The sequence below is a fragment of the Pinus tabuliformis genome, chromosome 9, assembly GCF_031772625.1.
Source record: "Pinus tabuliformis cultivar Carrire ecotype Pingquan chromosome 9, CPIR1, whole genome shotgun sequence".
Lineage (NCBI taxonomy): Eukaryota > Viridiplantae > Streptophyta > Pinopsida > Pinales > Pinaceae > Pinus > Pinus tabuliformis.
The window spans coordinates 876816397-876829619 of NC_142307.1; the positions used below are offsets into that span (position 1 = coordinate 876816397).

General features: G+C 35.1%; 1 pseudogene; it reads left to right on the forward strand.

The window, feature by feature from the left end:
- Positions 1-7771: 7771 nt before the first annotated feature.
- The window catches only part of LOC149151585 (putative methyltransferase PMT21), a 61831-nt pseudogene continuing 56379 nt past the window's right edge, over positions 7772-13223 (forward strand).

Consider the following 13223-nt stretch of genomic DNA (forward strand, 5'->3'; position numbering starts at 1 on the left):
TTTTGGTGTGGTTGCTAGTTATCAATGGTATTTTGGTGTTGGTAAGAGAGAAACAAACAATTGCATGAAGGCCCTACAAAATTGGTTAGGAACTACGAAATTGGTAAAAGCCTTTCTGCCAATGTAATTTGGGACCTAAGACCTTATGGATTTCTAAGTTTCTGAAAGCTATAACATTGTGTAGTTGTTCTCCCTCAATAGGAGATGAACTTGTAGTGGTATTCCTCTTCTCACAACTTAGAATATTTTGAGGTAAGAGTACTTTACCAGTTTATTTGGCTCTATAGTCTTATTCTCGTGCTTAGTAAATCTTATATCTAGACTATTGACACGTTATCTTTACATATTGGGAAAATATTATAAATATTGTAAATTTAAGACAATTGATCCTCAGGACTAAGCTTGGATTAGTTTGAGTAGTTATTAGAGTCCAAGAAGACTCGAAAACTAATTCAACTATTTCCTAATATGTACATATTGTACGTCATTGACTGAGATTGATTAATATACAGTTTATTTGGTTTCCACTTTGATTGTCTTACAGTAGTATCATAGCTGGTAGTTCATCCACCCTGTTGATTGAGGTAAGCCACTAGTTTTGTCAGCAGCCAGGAGTTTTCATAGATGGAAAGCAGTTGAGATGTCACAATTTTTTCTTCCTCAAGAAACTCTATGCATTAAAGGAGGAGGATCGGTTGTTGTAGAAGTCTGTATTGGAGAAATGATGTGGTAGTTCAACCTGAAAGAGACTCTTGCAACCACTTAGAGGATTCACAAAGTTATTTTTTAGATTCACACATTCAACAACTTCGATGATCAATGGTTTCAGATATAGAAACATCAATATTGCATAGACTTGGTATGGTATTACGACTCATGCGAATTGAAATAATGTATGGAATTACATCTCACGATATTTGAAATATTATATTTTTCTTTTAAAGTGTCGTTTCTTTAGGATTTGAGAAAAGAGACTTTCGGGCAACTAATGGAAAAGAGATTTTGAGGAGGCCAATGGAAAAGAGATTTTGAGGAGGCAATCCTTAAGTAAATTGCAGATTTTTGGAATATTTCGGGATCCGATGGACATGGGCGTGGTGAATTTTTTGACCGCGTCCATGTCCATCAGATCTCGGAATATTCCAGGAATCTGCAATCAACTTAAGCTCACCGTTTTGAAGAGACATAATAGTAAAATTTGAGTTCTTTTGCTTCAAAATTTGTCTACTATTCCAATGGTACCATATTTTGATAGTGTGTACCACATTTATATTTATTTGCACATCTCTATATCCATTGTAACTCTATGTAATATCGGTTGCCACTGCGTGTAATAGCTTAAGATTCTAGGTGGGACTACTTATACCTGAGATAGCACATCGTACCACACAAATTGTGATGTCATGTAAAGACTTTAAAGGGTTTGTAGACAATAATACGTTGTATTGAATTTGACGACCCAAAGTTTGTTGATTGTTTTCAATTGATATGTGCATGTGGTTGCACTGAGCATGCCTTCCCTTTCCTGGCCAAATTGATTTGGGGAATTCCTCTCATTTTTCATAACGTTGTAATGTTAATGAATTATAGTAGGGTCTCCATTCATATATCACACAAAATACCAGTTCAACTTCTTGAATCTTTTTGGCATTTTCGATGGTGTCCTAAGGAGAGTCCCCATGCCAATGTGTCTCTTTCTTGTTGAGTGTTGAAGGAATTTAGCATTGTATATTGCATGAAATTTGTTTATTGGAAGGCTTGAAGCAATCCCTCATCCATGATTTTAAAATATTGCACTAAATTATGCGAAGTGCTCAAGCCGCAACGTATCAAAGGTTTAAATTTAAATCCTAGTACAATGAGTGAATTGTTGCTCTACCATTTGACAAACAAGAAGAATGTTGGTGAGTTTTTATTTTATTTGCAATTGTAATTTTTTGCCGATAAAGAAAGTCATAGTCAATATCCCAACTATGTCGGGGAAATATCCAATCAGCAATGTGTCAGAGTTAATAAGGAATATTCAAGCGGTTTCAGCATGTCTACACATGAGGCTTCAATCCTGTTAAAGAGTTTCAAAGTTGTGCTTGCACGTTCATATAGACAGAGATAACAAAAAAAGGATTGATTTGAAAGAGAACGTAATAAAGTTCTGTCTAGCAGGATGCAACCACTAGCGAAGCAGGATGCCGCCACCAACAAAGAAACTAAAGAGTATGTTCAATTCCATGCATACGTGTGGGATAAAAAATATTGTTGGGTAGACAATAACCTGAAGCATTACTGGATTAACACATGTGTATTTTTAGAAATTATTTGTAGAATGCATATTGAATGATGAAGTTTGGATGTGGTTGATGTTGAACGAGTTCAAAGTAGTAGTTTACTAGATATCATATTGGTGATTAGATTCTTCCACGTCATTTCCTCCGAATGGTGAGAAATGTTCATGTATTTCTTACTTTCTCATCGTTTGTGATGATTTGATTGGCATGTCTATCATAAATATCTATTTAAGTCAATAATATTTATGGTTCCTATCATGTTGGTTGAAAAATTGGTTGAGTAATGTACTGCCTTCATTCAAACTGAGTTTTATATTAAAAACATTAAAGGTGATTTGAAGTTCATTTGAAGTTGACGTTCATTCTGAATAGTACAAAGTTTTGAAACATAGTCAAGGAGGAATACACTGTATGGACAAGGAAGAATACATCATTTTTGCTGGTTTAATTAGAGTGATATTACTTTGATTTGAATAAAACGAGAAAGAAGGCATTGTGGTTAGAAGAGATAATTTGGTATTTTAAAGATTAGAAGGTCACAAGTCCAAATCCTTCTGAGATAATTCTGGAAATCTTTTTAAGTCATTTGTGTTTTTACCCATTAAATTACATTTTAAATTCATTCGGTGCATGTTCGATAATAGCCGACACCCCTTTTTTCAAAGTACATTGTTTGAGACAATGTCCAAAATCAATGATTTGTTACCATTATTACATAGTTTAATGTCATCTGCGGTTTGTAACAATGTCCGAATAAACAATGACACGCTCTTTGACATTGAAACATGTTTATAAAATTCTAAAAGAAAAATTGAATTCTTGGAGCTACAGTCCCAGTTTCAGCAAGATCAACTACATGAATTACAAAACAAGAATTCTGAACCTATTTTTATCCAAAATAACAGTTTGTTTGATCCTTATCATTAGCCAGATCACAGTAGTGAAGTGATTTCAAAAAAGAATTTGGATGCAGCAGAAAGTAATGTTCAAGAAAGGGTATGCGAGAGTCATTTTTATAGTGATGTGAAGCAAATCATTCCCATAATTGTTATAAGACTGTGGGAAGAGATTACTCATAAGAAAGATAGAAATGATTTGGGATATAATGTCCTAGATGTATCTTTTTACATTCCATATTTTTCTAAACCTATAAAATTTTGAAGTGTTTTATTTCTAGATGATGTTGTTCCAGAACAAGTTGATAGATGCCAGAAGTGTAATTGAGTTGGACATGTGAATGATTGGTGTTTTGGTATTCGCCCATGTGAGAACTGTGGAAAGCACAATCACCATACAAATAGATGTTCCAAAAATAAGACTACTAGAAGTGAGCATCTAAAATTCGAATGGATTCCTTCTTGGGATTGTGCGAACATAAATAAGAATATTTACACGTCATACCAAAGAATATGTTCGAGAGTGATGACCAACCTTGTGGTGATGAAGAATACTTCTCACCCCGTATTCAACAAGGGGGGAATTGTTGATGATCTGGTATAGGTTCAAGTTCAAGATGTCAAACAACCTACGTTAGAGATCTACATTGAGCATGAGCCACAATTTGTACTAGTTAGAGGTAGAGTTGTGAGACTTCAGTTTTTATTGATTAATTTTATTGAGCACTTCCACATTTGGAATTGTTCGAGGAACTGTTCTAATAGTTGCAGAGTTTGTGGTCACCTTAAAGCCAAATTTTTCATTGTTCTGAGAACTTCTATGAAATTTCTAGAATTGGCGTTGGTTGAGACCTTAGGTCCTCCCATATTGGTTTGTGGTCATCCTTAAAAACCATTTCTTAAGAGACATTCAACTCTTGGATGCTATGCATTTTTTCATTTTGAGCTCTCATTCTTGGAATTTGGTACAACCATTTGGATTAAGGGGGGGTATGTTAGACAACTAATCCTCGAGATTAAGCTTAGGTTAGTTTGAGTAGTTACTGGAGTTGAAGAAGACTCAGAAACTAATTCAATTGTTTCATTTATGTATTGATATGTACAATGTGTACGTCATTGATTGAGATCGATTAATATAGAGTTTATTTGGTTTCCACTCTAATTGTCTTATAGTAAATATGAAAATAAGAAGATGAAGAGACATTGGAATATGAATTCCAAGTGTCTCCCTCTCCTTGTATACATTAAATATTTTCATAATACCTGGCCTAACATGGTATGAGAGCAGAGATCCTAGGTTCTAAATTTGGCTCTCTCTACCCCCGTAACTCCTTTATCTCAGTCCTACTATTGTTGCAGGGATTTATATTTTCTAGTTACACCATTATGTTGTTATTTTTTAATGTTGGTTGAATGTACGCCAGCTCATCTCTTTGTAGTCCCTGTGTGTTGGAATGAAGAATGTCTTTGTGTGTTGGAATGGAGCATTGAATAGATTATGCTTTAAGTCATCAGTAATGCCTCTGCACTGTATTGGTTTATATATATGATCCTAAAAAATGGAGTACTTTTGAGTTCTTTTGAAGACAAGTTGTATGGTAGTCTATGTTATATGGTAACCTGTTATTTTCAAGAGACATATATTAATTTTTTACTATTTAGAAAATATTTCAGAATTCCTTTTAATAATTTCTTCACTAACCCCCATATAGTTCACATTGGAAAAGATAACTATCATGAATTATCTAAGAAGATAGAGGATACCCTCATTTTCAAAGAATTATGGAAAGGAGTATGTGAAGGACAAGATGGGAATCCATCTGAAATAAATCAAGGAAAAGAAAATCACCAAATCCATGGAAAGGTAAAGTACCCAAATCTAATCATTATATTGTGGCACATTGCAAGATTGGAGTAACTTGATACTTATTTAATGCTTCACTTGCTTCAAGGAAAGATGCATTGTTAATTAATTAGTGTTGGCTGCAGCCCAATTTGGCCAAATTTTGGGCAAGAAAATCGATTTTTGTGGAGCGTGTAGAAAAAAAATGTCACCGAGTACGAAGTGGACCGCACAGTAGAGCATTGGAGAAAAATTAATACCACACAACAAAGCCACCATGAAGCATAGGGTGTTCCCAGCGAAGCCCGTTCCTATTTGTAAAAGCATAAAATAATGTGAAAGTTGTTGGTTTTGTGTCATATTCCCTTGTATTTCGGTAACCATGGTATTGGGTCCATGGTAATGTAGAGGTGTAATCCCTTATGTCATAGTATATATAGGGATGAATAATAAAGGAGTAAAGCATCTATCTATTCATCTAGATCTATTTTTATGTGATATTTTTGTGATATGCACTTTGGAGAAAGGGCGAGGCTCCACAGTGATGTGCACTGAGGCCTGGGTCTGTAGTTGAGTGTCCAGACCATCTATAGCTTAGTGCGTAGAAATCCCTCAACTTTGTGCATGGGGAACAACTGTTTGTTGTAGAAATTCTACATTATAAGAAATATTTATTGTGGACATAATCCCAGATTGGGATAAACCATGGTAAAATCTATGTCTCATGTGTTTTTCTTAATATCTACACTTTATTTATGTACTGTGAAGTTTATCGATGCTTATGATATGTTTAAATGATGAATTTAATTATACGAAGTAATCTATAAAGTATGAAGTATTTGATATATTCAAAGCAATTTATAAGTATTATAACATAAAGAAAATACAAAAGTGCCACACCACAACATCCCCGAGGCTATAGAAACCTGGTTCTGAAACCTCCCATAATCACTTTAGGTGAGATTGCGATCTATTTGTAGGTCGTTGCTAAGAGGGCCAGTGGTTGAGGGTTTTGTTGGTGCACAGTAAAATTTGAATCTGGCCAACAAATGGTTCTGTTACTGGGATCAAGATCTATTTGAGGGATGCTTATGTGGCATCCATCGAAAAAAGAAATTCAAGATTGGGTAGAACAAAAGGAACAAGAATTTATAGAACAAGAAAATAGAAACCCTTGTTTTTCAACTAGGAGGAGGTTGGAGAAGTATATTTTTGAAGATCAATACACAATATTCTTCGGCTCATTCCATGTGGAGCTATATGAGAGGATATCAAGGTTGACTGAGTGAAAATATTGTTTTAAAGGAGATGAACCTAAGGAGTGGAATCCTGAACTTATACAACGACTCAAGAACACTCACAACATGATATGAGGATTTGTTGGCTTCTGGCTAACAACATGTTGGGAGGATTCATTATTGAGTTTGTGGTAGAATCAATTGTGTCCTATAGTGAAGCAAAAAAAAAAAATTCAAAGGATTGCGAGGTAAGTTCTTAAAATCTCTAAGCCTTTGGATTAAGATGCTTCTGTGTGAAAAGGGGATTTTATGAATGCAGTCAGTTTATTATTTAATTATGTTTAGAACATTCAAAGAAGAGACCATGATAACACGAAGTGGAAAATATATAATAAACACTAGAAAGAGATCTCGTGGCCAACATCCAAAGATGTTTATTGAAGCTGACTATATCCATCCGTTAAGTGAGTCTGAAACTGAAGAAAACCATTCTGAGAACCCTGAAGTAACCCCTTAGTATTCACCCTTCCAACATGAAAGTTTGTTGAAACCAGAATCAAGTAATAATCAAGGTATTTCTGGTTTTCCCTATCCCGCTACCCCTCCTACCCCACTACCCTTCATAACCCTCCCCTTATGAATCCCCCTCCCCCTACCCCTCCCCCACGAGGAAGAAATATGTTTTATGATATTAAAGGGACTGGATCATATGATCCTGAGAAATTTTGGTTCTTATGTGAAGTAGTATGGATGACGAAGCATGTCCATGATGAAAATATGAAGAAAACACAACTTTTTACAACATTTTGGGATAGGGCGCTAACATGGTATGTGAAGTATTCGAGCAATTAGAACAAACCATTTTCCAACATTAAAATAACATTGATAAAAGAATTCAAGAAGCTGAAGTCTAAGTCACAATGCATCACAGAGCTAAAAGAAATCAAACAAAAGCACATTGAGTCTGTGTGGTAATTTTATCAAAGATTTATGATACTGTTGGATTAGGTGAGCTTCGAAATAGCTTCACAACAACATAAGGAGTGGTTTATAACTACACTTCTTCAACATATAAGATTTCCTTTGTCACAATAGAAGATAGAAACTAAAGCCAAAGCCTTAGAACTTGCGATGAATTTAGAAGCCTCACCGATAGGGGATACCAATGTAGAAATGCAGTAGATCTAGAGGCAACTGGGAAATCTATAGATATAAGATATGAAGAAAAGAAAAGAAGTTCCAGAAGAAGTATGGTGTAAAAAGTGTAAAGGAGAAGGCCATTCTAAGGAACAATGTCCTCTCTTTAGAAACTACATGGCTAATGGAGGACTGATTCCTTTGAATCCCATATCCATATTATGGTGCAAGATATGTAAAAATAGGGGTGAACATCACACTGAAGATTGTTATCTGTTGAAAAAGTATGTACGGACTCCAAGGAACCTATATTGCGGGTTCTGAAAACTAGTGGGGCATGACGAAAATAATTATCGAGCTTATGAACTAATGATGGATCGAAGTGTGGATCCAATAGGATGCAAGCTAAAGAACATTGACATGAGGAACATGGACAACATAGTAGTTGACGTGGTTATCGAGGTTGAGGTCAAGGTACTGGTCGATGTGGTGGAGCTGGTCGAGGATGAGGACAAATTATTTGCTATAATTGTGGCCATGCAAGACACTTCACAAGAGACTCTCCCTACCACAACATGTAACTATTGCAAATATTCTAATAATATAACTGAAGAGTGTTTGGTACTTATGGAAAAAATTCAATAAAATAGGAACCAACAACCAACACAAAACATCCAAATTATGACTGCAGAACCAAGGATGGATGAACCTCACATAAATATTGTAAGAAGAAGTGGAGCAGTAGTCGGGAATGATTAGGAAGATGGAAAAAAGGAAGTTGAAGCTACATGGGTTTGAAAGACCATTGAAAAATTCCTTGTGTTTGATATCCAAAAGGAAAAAAAGTCTTTATGGAAGTGAAGTGAAGCTTTATGGATGCAGGAGCTTAGATGTCCATTGCACAGTAGAATCAAAAGATTAGTTTCAATCTATCATCTTTGACACAACGCCAAGCTCTGACAACATAGGAACAAGTTGCAACATATCAGGTAGATACTCTAAAATCTTTTCTTCAAACTTGTATGAAATTGTTGCAATATCAAAGAGATATAGAACGAAATTAGGAATGGATAAATTTCCATGCATCTGAAGAAGTACCGTGGAGTGAGATGTGTGAAGTTAACAATTTACACAGATAAATAGAACTGGAAAATAAATGAGGCTTAGTGGATAGATAGGAGAACATTATATGGACCAAATTATTTTAGAACTGGGATCTGAATCTAATGTAATGGAAAAGCAAAGATGAGAATTAATGGGTAACTCGAAGTTGCAATTGTGACCTATTCAGCTAAGAATGGTGAACCAACAAAATATTATTCCTCGAGGAACATTATCAGGCATTACAATACACATTGAAGGGGTGCGCACTACTACTGATTTTGAATTGATAGAAATTATGGATGACAGTAAACACTATCGTGCACTAATTGGATTAGATTGAGCATTTGTTAACATGGCTATAATCAACTTAAAAAAGAGGCAAACAATATTTGAAAGCAACAATATGGGAGTCATTGTTCCATTAGATCCATAAGAAGGAGCAAGGTATACTGAATGAGTTAAAGAAGAGTATATCGCATCAGACATTGAAAAAATTTATCATATAATAGCCAAAGAAGAAGAATGGGTTAGTATCACTGCAAATGGAAAATTGGGTTGTGAACAAGACAGTTCCTACACTTTAGGTTCAGAAGGAGAATTGGAAAATTGGCAAAACAGGTTACAAGAAGTGTCTACAAGGCGATGTGGAAAAATTAGTAAAGAAATTCGTTGTACGATAGCTCAGGTATGTGACTTACCTTTCTATGATGGTTTGGGTAATATAAATACTTTTCTTGAAGAATATGAAGAATGGGTACCGGAGTGTCAAATATTGTTAGCTTTGGATCTAGCATTGAGAGCTACTTCTACTAGATGGCAGCGTACACATAAGAAGAATATAAGAACTTGATAGGAATGTTGAAGGTTGATATGCATAAGGTTTAGTTAGGTAGAAACAGAGTTGGAAGATAAATATGATGGTCAAAATAACACTAGAGGGCACATCCATCTTTGTATGATAGCATGGAAGAAGATTCCACAAGAAGAATAGATGCCTGGGTTCATCCATACATTGGAGATAATTCCTCAAAACAGGTACCTGGAAACGGAACTTTGACATGGTAATGTGAGCTAAAAAGATATGGTTGATGGGCTTATATTAACATTTAGCTTTGAAGATGATTGTATATATAGAGATTCATCCCTTGAGATAGTTAAAAAGAAGATCTTTTATAACGAAATTCCACTCACTTGGCATCCTGATTGGGCTGTGCAACTACATAATGTACTTGAATGCTACAACATTGCTACAGAAGAAGATGAAGACCCTCACAATATTAACATAGAAGAATATGAAGGCTACCGTGAAGTGAATGGAATTGAATTAGAAATGCATGATATAACAAATCCATTGAAGACAAGGAAGGCGAATATAGAGTCAAAAGATGAGCTGAAGTTTGCAACAGTAGGATATTATTAGGATGAAGAAATAGTCAGCAAAGTGACAAATATTTTGCATGAATTCTAGAAGTTATTCCCCACTATGTTCTTAAATATGAAGGGCATAGTAGGATACTTGGGAGTTATGAAGATTCCTTTAAGGCCTAATGTGAATCCTATCAAGCAAAGACCCTACAAATTGAATCCAAAATATAAGGAGAAAGTAAAATAAGAGAGAAACACAATGATAGAAGTAGGGATCATTGAACCTCTAGAGGAATCAGAGTGGGTAAGTCCCATGTTAGTCTAGGAAAATAAGGCTAAAGGAGAAATTAGGATTTATGTGGATCTAAGGAAATTAAATGATGCATGCGTGCATGATCCCTTCTCTACACGCTTTACGGATGAAGTATTCGATAATGTAGGTGGACAGGAGGCCTACTCATTCACAAATGGATTTCTAGGATACCATCAGATTATAATTGCACTAGAATATCAACATAAGACTACCTTCTCTATAGAATGGGGATCATATCAATATATAACGATTCCTTATGGACTGAAGAATGCTCCTGCCATATTTTCAAGAGTGATGGTTGCAGCTTTTGGAGAATATATTCACAAGATCTTAGAAATATACTTCGATGATTGGAAAATATTTCGGTTATTGAAGAAACATGTTGCAAGCTTAAGAATGATGTTCGACACATGCAGATAGTTTCAGACTTCTAAGAATATTCAGAAGTGCATATTTTGTGTACCTCTTGGTATATTACTAGGACATATTGTTTGCAAGCAAGGATTGATGGTGGATCCTGCAAAGATTGTTATGATTTTGAATTTACCTCTGCCAGAAATAGTGAGGCAAATTCGCACCACTTTGGGACATACATGATATCACAAAAAAATTATCAAAGGATATGCACATATTACTGTGCCTATGGAAAATTTTTTGAAGTAGGATATTACTTTCCTATGGAACGAAGAATGTCAAAAGAGCCTCAACACACTAAAATAAAAGATGGTAACTGCTCCTATACTAGTATTTCCATAATGGAATAAGGAATTTCATGTTCATGTGGATGCTTCATGCATAGCTTTAGGAGTGGTGTTGGCACAGCCTGGTGCAAGAGAAATTGATCACCCTATAGCTTTTTCAATTAGGAAATTTTATAAAGACGAAAATAACTATACAACTACAGAAAGAGAGGGACTAGCTATGGTATATGCTTTGCAGAATTAAGACATTATTTGCTGGGATCAAATTTTAAGATGTTCACAGACCACTTTTCACTAAAGTACCTGGTCAATAAGCATGTTTTAGGAGGAAAAATGTGTAGATGTCTATTATTATTTCAAGGGAATGATTTTGACTTTGTTGTCACGTTAGAAAGACTAAATGATAGACTTGATCATTTTTCAAGGTTAGAGACAGGAGAAGAAGCAATGAATATAAAGGATAATCTTCCTAATTTGTAGTTGTTTACAATTAGGATAGTAGATAATCACTTCACTAATACTATTCAGTTCTTAACCATGGGGATTGATCCTTCAGAATGCACTACACAACAAAAGAAATAATTTATGGTTAAGGTAGCAGATTTTTCCCTGATAGAAGGACATTTGGATAGAATGGACCGAGATGAAATGTTGTGCATGTTTTATCCTGAGCATGAAAGAAAAATAATTTTAATAGAAGATCATAGTGGCGCAAATGGTGGACATTATGCAAGGAAATATACTACGTAGAAAATTTTAAGAGCAGGAATATGGTGGCCTACCCTACAAAAGGATGTAAAGGAGTATTGTTGATCTTGTGATATCTACCAAAGAATAGGAAAACCTTCAAGGAGAGATGAGTTGCCACTAGTTCCACAAGTAACTTTGTAGGCTTTTGAAAAATGGGCTATTTATTTTGTTAAACCTATCAATCCACTAGGGAAAAGGACTAGTGCGAGGTATATAATCACCGCAATTGATTATTTAACAAGGTGGGCTGAAGCACAACCAGTGAAGGATTGTAGAGAAAAAACTACTACGAAGTTTATCTTTGAATACATACTATCCAGATTTGGGTGTCCAAATATATTGATGAGTGACCAAGGTTCACATTTCTTGAATAAGACTATTAAAGTATTAATTGACGAATTTCAAGTTTACCACCAAAAGAGAACTCCTTATCATGCTTGGGAAAATGGACTATGGTGGAATTCAATAAAAGTTTGTAGAATGCACTTACAAAGGTAGTTAATGTGAATAGGGATAACTAGGATCTTGGAATTCCAATAGTATTATGGGCTTAAAGCACTACATGCAAAAAGTTAACAGGTTAGACACCCTTTAGGTTGCTTTATGGGAAAGAAGTTGTGATGCCCATGGAATACACTGTCCCTAGCCTAAGAATTGCAAATTTTACAATTATGGCAGACCCCGACATAATGGAAGAAATGATGTCATAGTTACTTGCTCTGGAAGAGGACAAGTTTATAGAAGGATTTCGTCAACGAGTACAGAAACCAAGAGAAAAGGCTTGGCATGACAAGAACATTAAGCAAAAGAATTTTTAGTTAGGAGACCTTGTTCTCCTCTGTGACAGTAAGTTTGTGAAATTTCCAGGGAAATTCAAAACACACTGGTTAGGCCCATATTTTATTGACAATATCGCTGATGGAGGCACAATACAGTTAGTGAAGTTAAATATAGAATTAATTCAAAGAAAAGTGAATGGAAGTAGATTGAAGTTGTACAGGGACACGATTATCCATACAACTTTGCCCTAAGGAATAAAGAAAGAAAGTCTTAGTGTCACATGCAGTTGAAAGTGGACACTCGACTATAAACTACACTACAGGAAGAGCTTTGATGAAGAAAGTACTTCACTACAGTCGGAAATATGTCAAAGTTCACAGGAAGTTGTGACATAAGACAGAGGTGCACTACAATAGGAGGTGTATTGAATTTCACTGGAAAAGTAGAAATATTACTGTTAAAAGAGAAAAGGCACGCATCAAGTTGAATTGAAGATGACAGATGGCATAAATTAATGATAGATACACATTTAATGACACAATCTTAACAAAATCGAGACGAAATAAAATCTAATGATGAGGTCCGAAGGCTGGAATTGTTATATATAGTTGATTCCCTCTCATATTAAGAACTTTGTTGAATGAATAGATTGTGAGAGGTAATAGTGCGTAGCAGTTGTAGAGATTTCTTGAATGAATATCTGATCAACTCTAGATTTTATGTGAATATTTAATGAGAAATGTATAGAAGGAGTTATGGAAGCATCCATTGCAGCAGCAACTGAGACACCCACAACATCACTAGTAGCACC